The sequence below is a fragment of the Aedes aegypti genome, chromosome 3 (genome assembly GCF_002204515.2).
Source record: "Aedes aegypti strain LVP_AGWG chromosome 3, AaegL5.0 Primary Assembly, whole genome shotgun sequence".
NCBI lineage: Eukaryota > Metazoa > Arthropoda > Insecta > Diptera > Culicidae > Aedes > Aedes aegypti.
Genome location: NC_035109.1, coordinates 183,674,754 through 183,688,530, shown reverse-complemented (window position 1 = coordinate 183,688,530; position 13,777 = coordinate 183,674,754). Strand labels below are relative to the sequence as shown.

At 37.6% G+C, this 13,777-nt stretch overlaps 1 long non-coding RNA gene across 1 annotated transcript; it reads right to left on the bottom strand.

Annotated features, from left to right (window-relative positions):
• Positions 1–3,050: 3,050 nt before the first annotated feature.
• On the bottom strand, positions 3,051–5,529 carry LOC5577329. Its single transcript, XR_002502073.1, has 2 exons — positions 5,162–5,529; positions 3,051–3,392 (listed from the first exon to the last, which is right to left on the bottom strand). It is a non-coding gene; the product is annotated as an uncharacterized LOC5577329 (long non-coding RNA).
• Between the last annotated feature and the right edge of the window lie 8,248 nt (positions 5,530–13,777).

Below are 13,777 nucleotides of genomic sequence, written 5' to 3'. Positions count from 1 at the left end.
ACTGTGAAGTTTCCAAACTCGTTTTTCATACGAATATTCAAAAAATTCCAGAGGATTGGAACATGTTCAAATCCTAATGAAACTTTCACAATTTGCTTTTCACTACTATATCCTTCCGAGAAAAATATAAAGATGATCAAAACTCGGTTCACTTTTGTGTGATACGGTGCAGAAATCTGTAGTAGGACTGATCTGCGGTTACTTTTCATTATGGGACAATTTGACTTGCTGGTTTTTTCCAATTTTATGATTTTTTTATAATTTATGTCATATGCAAAAAGATGTTGGTGTAACTGCAGAGTGCTACATGTCATAGCAAAGGACCATGCGATGCTTTAGATGGAGTTTAAAATGGAATGCTACAAAAGCGAGCCTGCACCATATTGATATGGTTCCTAATATGTTCCTATTTGGCCACTTCCCCCAGGGCACCTGGAACCTACTATAGAGTGATCAGTGCGTCTAATGTTCTGAATATGCTACTGGAAGCATCATTTTGACGTTTGATGCTCACTTGGAATAAAAAGACTAAGATAAAATTGACGTCTATAGCATTTGAGTTTTGAAATTTGGGTAGCTGTACGGATTTCGAATCACGAGTGTACGGATTTTGATTCAACCTTATTAAGGTGTACGGATTTCGATCCAAGACAAGTGATTTTAATTCCTGTTGTTTTAAGTTTAAACTCAACTTCAGGCTCATTTTGGGATTAATTATGTCTTAAAAGATGTGAAAGTCATAGAAAAAGAGTGATCAATGGCCTTTTACAATTCCAAATATATTTAACAGAGGTTTTTATTTGGCTTACTGCTTAGGTGTACGGATTTCGGTACCACACGGTACATTATGGAAAACCTTTGCACATCTTTACTGGAGGATTTCATTTCAACCACACTACGTTATACTTTTATAATTCACGAAATTTTAAAAAATTCCCTTAATGACCCCATATAATTGGGTCCTAATTTTTTTAATGAAATCTTGTTGTTATTTAATAACACGAAAGAGCATGTTACTGCAACTACTTTGGCAAGTTTTCCCGCCCAAATAACGACTTTATAAACATGATACATTAATTTAAAAATTGGGGCCATAAATGAACCTTGACATCGTTTATCATGACGTTCGCTTAGTCGACAAAAACACCACAGGAGTTTTAGTTTTAACACTGGGGTTGTTCCTATCTGACATTTCGAAAGAACACGGAAAACAAAATTCACCCAAAATTTGAGTTAAGGTCAAGGAGTGTGACAAAATCTAAAAAAAACTTTAAAACATGTTTTTTGGACTTAAACCAATGGAAAACATTAGAATATTGAGTAAATATGTGTTTTTGACCAAAACTTCAGCGGTAGGCACTAAAATTGGGACAGGGCTTTAGGACCCTATTGAGAACTAACACATGGTTTCATCGTCCGCACTGAGAAAAATCTACACGTCAAGGTCGTGTGTTTTAATTATAGATTTGCGCAATGAGGAAAACCACATGATTTGAGTGTGGTAGCCATATGGATTTCATCATTGATTTCACGGTATAATAACATGTGTATCAACATTAGATTGTCATTTGAAACAAACATGAATTTCCAAATATTAAATCATGAAAACCAACTGATATGCTTATTGAATTCGAAATGTAGTAGCTTTAGATAGTCATGTGTGATAGAACATAAATGTCATGGGACTGAAAGAAGAAATTTGGTAGAAAAACTTTTGCTCCCCAAAATATGGATCCGAGGCTCCTCTGCTTGTCGCAAGCTCTCTTGATTTTTTTTTTCAAACCCGTGAGCCAGCAACAAGCGGGGCGCCGCAAATCCATAATTTGGGAAGCCAGGGATAAGCATATTCCATTTTTTTCGAAACTGAAAGCCAGGAAAATCTGTTAGTGGAATCCGATTTTTCTACTGAACTATACATTATAATCAATGTTTTCTTATAGAAAGGTAGAACTCTCGTATATCGGTCAACTTCACTAATAAAAGAAAAATCGAATTCACAAATTTTCATCTAACACTTTCAGCTTCAAAATTTGCTTCTTCTCCTTGGAAGCATGATGATGACTGTCGTTCGACACGAGGTCCAACCGCAATTCAGTTCACTATGCATCCCAAGGGTTGATCACAAACAATTTAGAAGCTTTGAACATGGAAATCGATAGCATAGCTCATGGATTTCATCATAACAATCTCATTGCGCAAATCAATGAATCTACCAACTTGAACATGATGATTATGACACAAGATAACCATAAGCAAAACACACTGAATCCGTGTTGGAGTGATGATATATGCGTCCATAGGTTGACACATACGAATCTGAAGAGAAAGCTTCGGGAACTTATGTGGAAAAAATATGGAATCCCTGTTGTCGGTTGATGAATTAATCCATGAAGCAAAACACAGGAATTTAATGTGTAACACACACGAAGTTTGCAAGAAAATCCTAGCAAATCGATATGGACGTTCATGAATCGATCCATAATTTTAAACACACAGATCGAGCGTGTGGATTTTTATCAGTGCGGACTGAGGTGAAAGAGTGTTTCCGCTGCACTGTGAGCAACTGTCATGATTGGTTCGGTCAAAAGGAATTGTGCTTATTTATCTGTTTGGGCTGTTTTTTGATGGCGCCAATGAATTTTAAGGGCAATCGACATATTTCATCATGCTTTAGGAATAAGAGGTTATTGAACAAAAACAAGAATTCATCAAACATTCTAGGATCCTACTGTCAATGTTATCGGATTAATCGTTATCGACACTGCACTACCTTCTTTTCCCATACAAAAGCTAATGTGTTGTCTGTTACATCATCAGCTACTATTTGGGGGTAAGCCCCCCCAAGTCTATAGTCCATATTACGAGACGTTTTTGAACAGCTGATCGCTCATTTTATGAATGAAAATTTGACAGGAGGCGTTGTCGTAACGTGTGAAAGTATCAGCAATATCATCAGTGTTGCCGTTTCGTAAAATGGACTATGTGGCTATAGGAAATTTTGGGAAACTCTACTGTGCGTACCCTTTCTCATAATCGTATCAGCAATTCACTATTCACCGTAATTTTAAAATTTTATTTTTCGAATCATTACATAACTAAACACGATTGTGAAGGATTACAAGTCTAGCGAAAAAAAAACTAAAAAATAATAGGAAGCAAATTATACACATCTAACTGTATTGCTTTTATATGCTCCTATTTTCTAGATTCAGTTCCATAGTAACAAAAATTGTTCTCATTAGTCTACTGTTTACAACGGCATTCTACAGTTCGGGCATTTTTTCGATTCTTGCATCCAGCCGTTGATACAATTGTTGTGGAAGAGATGACCACAAGGCAGCATTTTTGGGGTGCCTTCTCGAATCGAACTCAAACAAATGGTGCAGTGGACCCTGGAAAGAAACAGTGCAAATTGCGCTTTTAAATATGTGCCGTAATTCCGGATGAAATTGATCATTTTTCACGATTTTTCTATAGGGAGAGTCCTGTATGGCCCGATAGCCCCTATGCCTGGACATTAGATCAATTTAATTAAACACAATGCCTATTGAGTAGTTATTAGTTTACATAAAATATGACGTTTCTGTCTCCATAGATTATGAAATTAGAGCCATGTCCTCTATGTGCTAAGACACTTTTATGGAGGTTTTTACCATGATTTTGGACCCTATTGACTGTTTAACGATAAACTTGCGACGATCGACGCGCCACCATATATCATATAGCGGAGGTTATTAGAACTAACTTGGAGGTGATGATTTGGAGGTTATTTGGCAATTGGGTCCTAAAATTTGTAATGAAATCTTGTTTTTATTTAATAACACGAAAAAGCATGTTACTGTAATTACTTAAGCAATTTTTCCCGCTCAAATAATGGCTTTATCATGTTCAAACTTTAATTTAAAAATTTGGTCCATAAATGAACCTTGACACTTTTGATCATGTTTGACGTTCGCTTAGTCGACAAAAACACCACAGGGGTTTTAGTTCGACCACTGGGGTTGTTCCTATCTGACATTTCGTAAGGGACACGGAAAACAAAATAAACCCAAAATTTGAGTTTAAGCCAAAGGATGTGACAAAATCTAATAAAAATGTTTTTGGGCTTAAACCAACGGAAAACATTAGAAAATTGAGTAAACATGTGTTTTTGGCCTAAACTTAAGCGTTTGGCACTAAAATTGGGACAGGGCTTTAGGACCCAATTTGGAGGTTAAAATCACCTCCAAACACTAGCGATTTTGCGGTGGGATATTGACGTTTGATCACGAATAAACCACACTACAATTGATATGGAGCATAGAAAGCACATGTTATATTTTCATTATGCGGTATTGGTTTGATTTTTTATCAGCTAGTTCACTTGTACGAGCTTAGTCCAATCCAGGCATAGAGGACACTTCAAAAGTAATGCATGTTTGTACCTAAGATCTTAGCTGTGTACAAACAGTCGGAGAACTTCTTAAAGAAGGAAGGAAAACAGGGATATGAAACTGACACTTTTTAGTAGGATTTTGTTTCACATTTTCGAATAGCCTACTTCGGGACTAAAAAAGGTTTGTCAATTTTCAAAAAGTCGTCTGGAATACATATGAACCATACATCGATAGTAATCTTGATGTTAACATTTATAAGACTTGATATTGCTCTCGAAATTTTAACAAATTTGAGGGGCATTGCAAAACCAAAATGTGATGTAAAATTTGAATCCGTGATTATGGACGATGACCTTACACTCTTGATCTGACTTAAAAACGTGAGGAGGAAGCAATTTCAACGCATTCGCAATCCTGCTATGAAAGTTATATGGCAGGATCTGCAAAAACAAATAAAAAAACGTTTTACTCGATTAATAAATTTTGAAAATAAAATATCACAACTGAATCCTGGCTCTATAGCCGTTTGGAAATTATCTAAAACCTCAGAAGCCAATACGGCATTGAAAGAGGAAAACAAATTACATTATTTTCATAGAAATGAACATTCTTTTACACCAAAATTTCACATTGAATGTCGACAATAGTTATGACAAAAAAAGCTCATTTACTACAGGTTGCATTTGTTATTGGTGTAGGAAGAAATAAAATCGTGTGACGATGATCAGTTTCATTCGAATTTCTGATACTATTTATTTGCTAGAGGAGAAACTAAGGTGCCTTACGAATCATCCGAATAGCCTTCCCATTGCTTGTGTGAGCGATAGCTTCCCGTTGGTGGCCGTCGTCTGTGCTCTTCCTCTTGCATGATTCCGTGGAGATAATTCACAGTGTAGCATATTCCTACTACGGCAACAACTCCGATGGCCAGGGAAGATGCAAACGTTAACAATCCGTGCAACACCATTCTAGTCGATATGGATCGGTTGCTAGATTCTTTTCATTCGATATGAGAAAAATCCGTAACTACACTAGAAAACGTGAAAAATTGACGAAGTACGAAAACAAAAACCTAACGTTTGCAGCGAAAAGCTTCCGATTTGTGAACGAAAATATTATGACTTCACTCGGTTTACCAGTAGGTATATGCGATTTTCTGTTAGGCTATCAGTATGAATATTTGACTAGGCATGAATCAATATACAAACATCGGTTTCAACTCTGGCCAAATCTTCCCAATGCCAAACATTTGTTTGGCTCTGCATGAACCCAAGCCATAAAGTTCGCCATAGTGTACTGATAGCTTCATAAATTGAGTTTTCGAACTGCTATAATGAGAGACTTTCAAGTCATTTGATTGACGGAGCACTTTTCGTTCCACGTAACATTAAACCCCTTCTTTGAAAAGATTGTGCTATGTATTTAGATGAGAATGGCCTTTTAAGGTGAAACATCTCGGCTTTCGGCCGAATACCGAATAGTTGAAATATTATTATTCGGCCAAACGAATATTCGGCCGAATAATGACTCAATTTTCGGCCAAATAAAACCTTAAAATGCGGCCGAATAACACCCATATATTTGTCAAATTTCCCTTTTTTTAATTGGAAAAGCTTTCAAGGTGAATAATTGAACGGAATGATCGTTTTATTGAGCTTTTAAACCGTTTGAAGAAATTACAATAATTACACTACCCGCCATAAGTATGGAATCGCATCATCTAGTATTGCAACACCTCAATTGAATATTGCAGCACCCCAAAAAGTTTAGCATCACCCGTAAGCTATTACACTAATGACGCAATATCTTGGAAACCTTACTTTCTAGAAAGCTGCGGTCTTCAGCAAAGTTGTTCAGAAGCCTTACGGCGTTCATCAGCTGAAATTTTTAATGCGCCATTTTGCCGCTACGTGGCGCTAGTGTGCATGTAATTTGGTCATATTTTAGACGGCTCTAGCTCATGAACCTGACAACTTAGAATGTTCGTGTTTTCAGCAAAGTTGGTCAGAAGCTTAAAAGCAATGTGAGGCAGTACTCATTGGTTAGCAATTTTGCCACTACGTTGCGCTAGTGTGCATGTAAATTGGTCATATTTTAGATGGCTCTAGCTCATGAACCTGACCACTTAGAATGTTCGTGTCTTCAGCAAAGTTGTTCAGAAGCTTAAAAGCAATGTGAAACAGCACTGATTGGTTAGCAATTTTGCCGCTACGTGGCGCTAGTGTGCATGTAAATTGGTCATATTTTAGACGGCTCTAACTCATAAACCTGACCACTTAGAATGTTCGTGTCTTCAGCAAAGTTGGTCAGAAGCTTAAAAGCAATCTGAGGCAGCACTGATTGGTTAGCAATTTTGCCGCTACGTGGCGCTAGTGTGCATGTCATTTGATCATATTCTAGCAGGCTCTAGCTCATGAACCTGACAACTTAGAATGCTCGTGTTTTCAACAAAGTTGTTCAGAAGCTTAAAAGCAATGTGAAACAGCACTGATTGGTTAGCAATTTTGCCGCTACGTGGCGCAAGTGTGCATGTAAATTGGTCATATTTCAGACGGCTCTAGCTCATGAACCTGACCATTTAGAATGTTCGTGTCTTCAGCAAAGTTGTTCAGAAGCTTAAAAGCAATCTGAGGCACCACTGATTGGTTAGCAATTTTGCCGCTACGTGGCGCTAGTGTGCATGTAAATTGGTCATTTTTTTAGACGGCTCTAGCTCATGAACCTGACCACTTAGAATGTTCGTGTCTTCAGCAAAGTTGGTCAGAAGCTCAAAAGCAATCAGAGGCAGCACTGATATGTTAGCAATTTTGCCGCTACGTGGCGCTAGTGTGCATGTAAATTGGTCATATTTTAGACGGCTCTGGCTCATGAACCTGACCACTTAGAATGTTCGTGTCTTCAGCAAAGTTGTTCAGAAGCTTAAAAGCAATGTGAAACAGCACTTATTGGTTAGCAATTTTGCCGCTACGTGGCGCTAGTGTGCATGTAAATTGGCCATATTTTAAACGGCTATAGCTCATGAACCTGACAACTTAGAATGTTCGTGTCTTCAGCAAAGTTGTTCAGAAGCTTAAAAGCAATGTGAAACAGCACTGATTGGTTAGCAATTTTGCCGCTACGTGGCGCTAGCGTACAGCTGAGAGAGGAGACAGCTCACTGACAGTTGGCATGTTTTCTTGATCTCTTAGACTTCTTTCTTTAGTTCTTGGGTTGTGCACAACGGTCTAATGATCTTATTTTGGTTAAAATCATTCACTCATTGTTGTTCACCGTGAAAAAGGTATGAATAAAAAAATCAATAGCAGTTTGCCAACACACGACTATATTTAAGTATTCAACTTTTTAAAATGTGCAGTCATCGAAAAACACCTAGAAAGTTTAATTACCTTTACCTAAATTCTAACGGTATTTTACGCTTTGCTCTTCAAATGTGTGGTTTTCCAATGTCAGTTTATGACAGGTTCCCTTGTCTTTTGGGAGCTCGCAATCTAAGCCATCTGTTTCCTCTCTCTCAGATGTGCAGGTGGAATTGGTTATATTTTCGCAGGCTCTAGCACATGATCTTGACCACCTAAAATGTTCGTATCTCCAGCAAATATTTAGAAGAAGGCATTCTTACGAACCTGTTTACTTAGACAAAATTCAAAACCTTATGGAATATAATACAGTGAGGACCCGATTTTGTCAGCCCCTCGATGAATTTTAGGCTGACAAAATGGGGAACCTGACAAAATCGGGTCATTTTATTATGTTCCTGTTTTTAAAAATTTCTACGTGGTAATGATTGCTTGTGAACCGCGTCAAGAACTTGCATGGACTTTTAAGAGTTCATTAAAAAAATGCGTAACGCAAAATTTGTCAATTTTAGACCCCCTTTCACCTCCACGTAACAACTTATGTATAGAAAATTTTTAATTTTTCTTTGCACCGTAACAAACCCTCCCTCCCCTGTTGCGTTACGTAATATTTGAACGGTCCCTAAGGGGTCGATGACCATTGGCGTAGCCAGGTTTTTTCATCAGGGGGGGGGGGGGGCCTTGAGAAGATCGATTCTTAACATTTCATTCACGAGCCGTCTAAAATATGACCAATTTACATGCACACTAGCGCCACGTAGCGGCAAAATTGCTAACATATCAGTGCTGCCTCTGATTGCTTTTGAGCTTCTGACCAACTTTGCTGAAGACACGAACATTCTAAGTGGTCAGGTTCATGAGTTAGAGCCGTCTGAAATATGACCAATTTACATGCACACTAGCGCCACGTAGCGGCAAAATTGCTAACCAATCAGTGCTGCCTCAAATTGCTTTTAAGCTTCTGAACAACTTTGCTGAAGACACGAACATTCTAAGTGGTCAGGTTCATGAGTTAGAGCCGTCTGAAATACGACCAATTTACATGCACACTAGCGCCACGTAGCGGCAAAATTGCTAACCAATCAGTGCTGTTTCACATTGCTTTTAAGCTTCTGAACAACTTTGCTGAAGACACGAACATTCTAAGTGGTCAGGTTCATGAGCCAGAGCCGTCTAAAATATGACCAATTTACATGCACACTAGCGCCACGTAGCGGCAAAATTGCTAACCAATCAGTGCTGCCTTAGATTGCTTTTAAACTTCTGACCAACTTTGCTGAAGACACGAACATTCTAAGTGGTCAGGTTCATGAGCTAGAGCCGTCTAAAATATGACCAATTTACACGCACACTAGCGCCACGTAGCGGCAAAATTGCTAACCAATCAGTGCTGTTTCACATTGCTTTTAAGCTTCTGAACAACTTTGCTGAAGGCACGAACATTCTAAGTTGTCAGGTTCATGAGCTATAGCCGTTTAAAATATGGCCAATTTACATGCACACTAGCGCCACGTAGCGGCAAAATTGCTAACCAATAAGTGCTGTTTCACATTGCTTTTAAGCTTCTGAACAACTTTGCTGAAGACACGAACATTCTAAGTGGTCAGGTTCATGAGCCAGAGCCGTCTAAAATATGACCAATTTACATGCACACTAGCGCCACGTAGCGGCAAAATGGCGCATTAAAAATTTCAGCTGATGAACGCCGTAAGGCTTCTGAACAACTTTGCTGAAGACCGCAGCTTTCTAGAAAGTAAGGTTTCCAAGATAGTGCGTCATTAGTGTAATAGCTTACGGGTGATGCTAAACTTTTTGGGGGGTGCTGCAATATTCAATTGAGGTGTTGCAATACTAGATGATGCGATTCCATACTTATGGCGGGTAGTGTATATATAAGTACGAAAGAAAAGTGTGAATAAAAGTGCGGGAATAAGCCCCCCGAAGACACCTATCCGATTTGATGCCATTGCGCTTTTATTAGCGTATCTGCATTTGTAAAAACTTTTGCGATAGTCTAGTGGTGAAAGAAAGTTCTGAGGATTTGTTTTTCTGAAGTTAGGGAGTTGTATTTTAATAAAAATTAACAAATGATGGTATTTTGTATTCATTTCATTTTTTTGGAAACTCGGTTAATACTATACTTGATTTCTAATCCGACTTCTGGAAGTGCCACTGACTCGCAAAATAAAGGAAGAACGAACGTGATCGTGAGGCCTTCGTAGCCGTGCGGTTAGTTTCGTCTGCAACTTTCCTTTAGTGTGAAAAATAATGTTTTATTACATAACGGATTTCAATATTCGGCCAACCGAATATTCGGCAAAATCAAAATAATCGAGATATTCGACCCGAATATTCGGCCGGCCGAATATTCGGTACATCTCTGATATTATCAATATGAGTATCACACTTTAAGATTTTTGAAGGTGATGCTTTCGGAAGCATTTCTAAAACTACCGACTGCTAGAAGGGTCTATAAACTAAATATTGTTGATATTTACGAAGTAAATCAAATGTGACAAAGTAAAGTGTTTAGCCAATGTGAAGAAAACATTTAGTTTTATTTTATAACTTGTAAGAACAAGTTAATATACATAAAAAATCAACAAAAGTTTAATCCGAGATAATTTTCGTTGGAATGTCTTCGAACGCGCGGTGAAAGCAGCTTAGTATATCGTTACTACTGCGGCCACTGATGTATTTCAGACCCATGTAAATGTTAATCAGAGAGTGTGGGGATGCCGCATACTGGGGCAGATCGCTGTTTTCGACGGCCAAAACCTCTAGTACTCTAGATATGCACCCTAGAGGTTTGGTGTCTTCGACAAAGTGTTTTTGAATTACTTGTACTATATTTTGACACATTCAGATTTGATCTAGATAAGTGAAAACTGATCTAGATCAGTTTTATCTTTTGATAGGAGCGTCCTAGCAAAAAACTTTCTTCTGCAAAGTTGTTCATTGAGGCATTTTTGACATTTCATCGGAAGACACTTACACTCTATCACTGACGTGGATTACGATACATGACAATTTAGTAAAAACAGTCCAAAAATCGATTTTGACCATTTTTTCATGAAAATAATATTAAAACATTTTTTGTCATCAAGTATTAGAAGCTTAACTATAACAAAGTAAATTTACATCATCCACTAGCGAAATTTTTAGATTTAATTATATTTTTGGTAAAAACAGTCTAAAAATAGTGTTTTGCAAAATCCAGGATAACTCATGAAGCGGCAGATGGCGGCAGTCAATATTTTGTATAGAGTTCCCCAAGCAAACTGCCACGAACACCAACGCACAATCAATCTTACACAAGTCGATTTCCTCAGAATGAAAACGTATCGATGTTTGTTTGACGTTATTGAGCTTTCGGTCAACTGCAGGCCAACAAGGAAGTGGTTGTTTTGCAGCAATTCTGTTTATATTTGGATTCTCACAGCAAACAAAAGCAATGTTGTGACAGTTCTCACAGCAAACAAAGAAATGTTTGTCAACATTGCACTACTACGCAGGCAACTGGATTGGTCTATACGACTAGCCAAGAACATAAGTTTCATTGCACACTGGTCCAGGAAGCTAATTTAGGCGGACATGAGGTTTTCGTCAAGATTTATTGATTTTAGAGCCATAGTTTCTTCTGAGAATATGTTTAAAATTTTCAGTACTACAAAATGTACGGATCAAAAATTGTTTTACGGTGATCGCAAAAGTCACGTACACGCCAACTTTTTTTATTTTAACGAATCGTAAGTTGGTATGTTCAGCAAAATTGTAGCAAATGATCATAGAAACAATTTTGCCGAACAAACTTTTTCTCGGTTTTGCTTAAGAGCCGAGATAATTAAGTATTTTTAATAAAAAATCGTTTTTTGCTCTTAAGTGTTTTATTTTTTAGTTTTATTGGCCAACTATGTTCTACAAAGTTTTCATATTTATTATTTTCTACAACTTTGCTGAACATACCAAAGTTGTATTTCTTACGGTTTTCATGTTATTTGAAATTTTCATCTTTAAATTAGTTACTTTGTATGCCTTGTATCTCAACTTTGAGCACCTCAAAAACATATGTCTTTCCACAAAATGATTTTGCAGTCTTTCGAGTACATGTGAGCAAAACTTGGAGAAGATGATATTTTTCTATCTCGTTTAAAATCGATTTTACTAATAGACGATATGAGATAAATCCATATTTATTGAATATTCATACATGTTCAACTCACAAAAGTCATGGCTAACTAAGCACATCAAACCAAAGGTAACACGTGTATTTATGTAGAAAGATAAAGTACATCGTTTTTCAGTTGTTTTCGACTAACTTGGAAGCTTCTGCATGAAATTTATTGCACAGACAAACAGACGTCACACTCTCATAGCTGTCCATCGACCAACTTTTTAACGATCGATTCGAATATCTGGTTAGTGGTCAATCGACCACCCGCAGCGCTCGCATCGTTTTTGTTCGTGTTTGACGTTTACACACTACCGCCACCTGTTGGTCCATCGGCCAACTACAGTGTTTTTAGCATTGGGCGTACATGTTTTCCGACTATGATTTTGATCGCAATTTGTTCTAAGTGTTACGTCTGTTTCTCTGTGTTTATTGTCTTTTCCTCTACCAGTATTCAATCTATTCCTAAGCAAGATCATCCGGTTGGAAGTCAGCATAAGCCGTATAAAATACATATACAAAATATACAGTCCGATTGAATTCTGTGGCATGATTTTCCCAGAATCTTCTGATGGATTCCATGTTTCATGTTTTTCTTTGGTAATGCGGCACGCCGGACAACACCACTTGCGTGCAATAGTTGTAGGCGTATCAGTAAGTGTAACAGCATTCTAAAGGATCGACACGAAAACCCCTCAAAAGAAGGTTAGGGCTGAGACTGAACGAACCTCTTCCAGCTGGTAGGAACTCAAATGATCGTAACACGACACGCCGCTTTTTACGGGAAGTAGATATAGTGTATTTCTTTCACTACTGGACTGCGAAGTGCGGCCTCATAAGTGCGAAAGTGTGAATAAAAGTGCGGGATTGCATTGACTCCTGTTGGTGTCTTCAGAGCACTTATTTTTCGAATTACGAAGAATAAGTCCCCCGAAGACACCTACCCGATTTGATTCAATTGCGCACTTTTGTTAGCGTTTTCGCACCTGTAAAAACTTCTGCAATAGTCCACTGGTGAAAAAAATGCGCAATACAGTAGCAGAAACAATGGGACTTGACAAACACCTCATTTTTCGGATCACAATCATTTTAAAAGTAGCCAACTTTAATCGGGAGATTAACGAGGAGGCTTTTGAACAGTATTTGTCAAAAACGTAGTGTTAGTATCACCAGTTCCACGATAGATACGTGCTCTCTCCAATGGTGCAAAAACTACTTTCGTATGGAGTGATGTTGTCCGGCAAGCCGCCGAAGAAGCATAAAAAATGCGAAATAAATCCATCAGTAGATTCTGGGAAAATCATGCCACAGAATTCAATCGGACTGTAAATTTTGTATATGTATTTTATACGGCTTATGTTGACTTCCAACCGGATGATCTTGCTTAGGAATAGATTAAATACTGGTAGAGGAAAAGACGATAAATTTCATGCAGAAGCTTCCAAGTTAGTCGAAAACAACTGAAAAATGATGTACTTTATCTTTCTACATAAATACACGTGTTACCTTTGGTTTGATGTGCTTAGGTAGCCATGACTTTTGTGAGTTGAACATGTATGAATATTCAATAAATATGGATTTATCTCATATCGTCTATTAGTAAAATCGATTTTAAACGAGATAGAAAAATATCATCTTCTCCAAATTTTGCTCACATGTACTCGAAAGACTGCAAAATCATTTGGTGGAAAGACATATTTTTTGAGGTGCTCATAGTTGAGATACAAGGTATACAAAATAACTAATTTCAAGATGAAAAACTCAAATAATATGAAAACCGTAAGAAATACAACTTTGGTATGTTCAGTAAAGTTGTAGCGAATGATAAGTATGAAAACTTTGTAGAACATAGTAGGCCAATAAAACTAAAATAT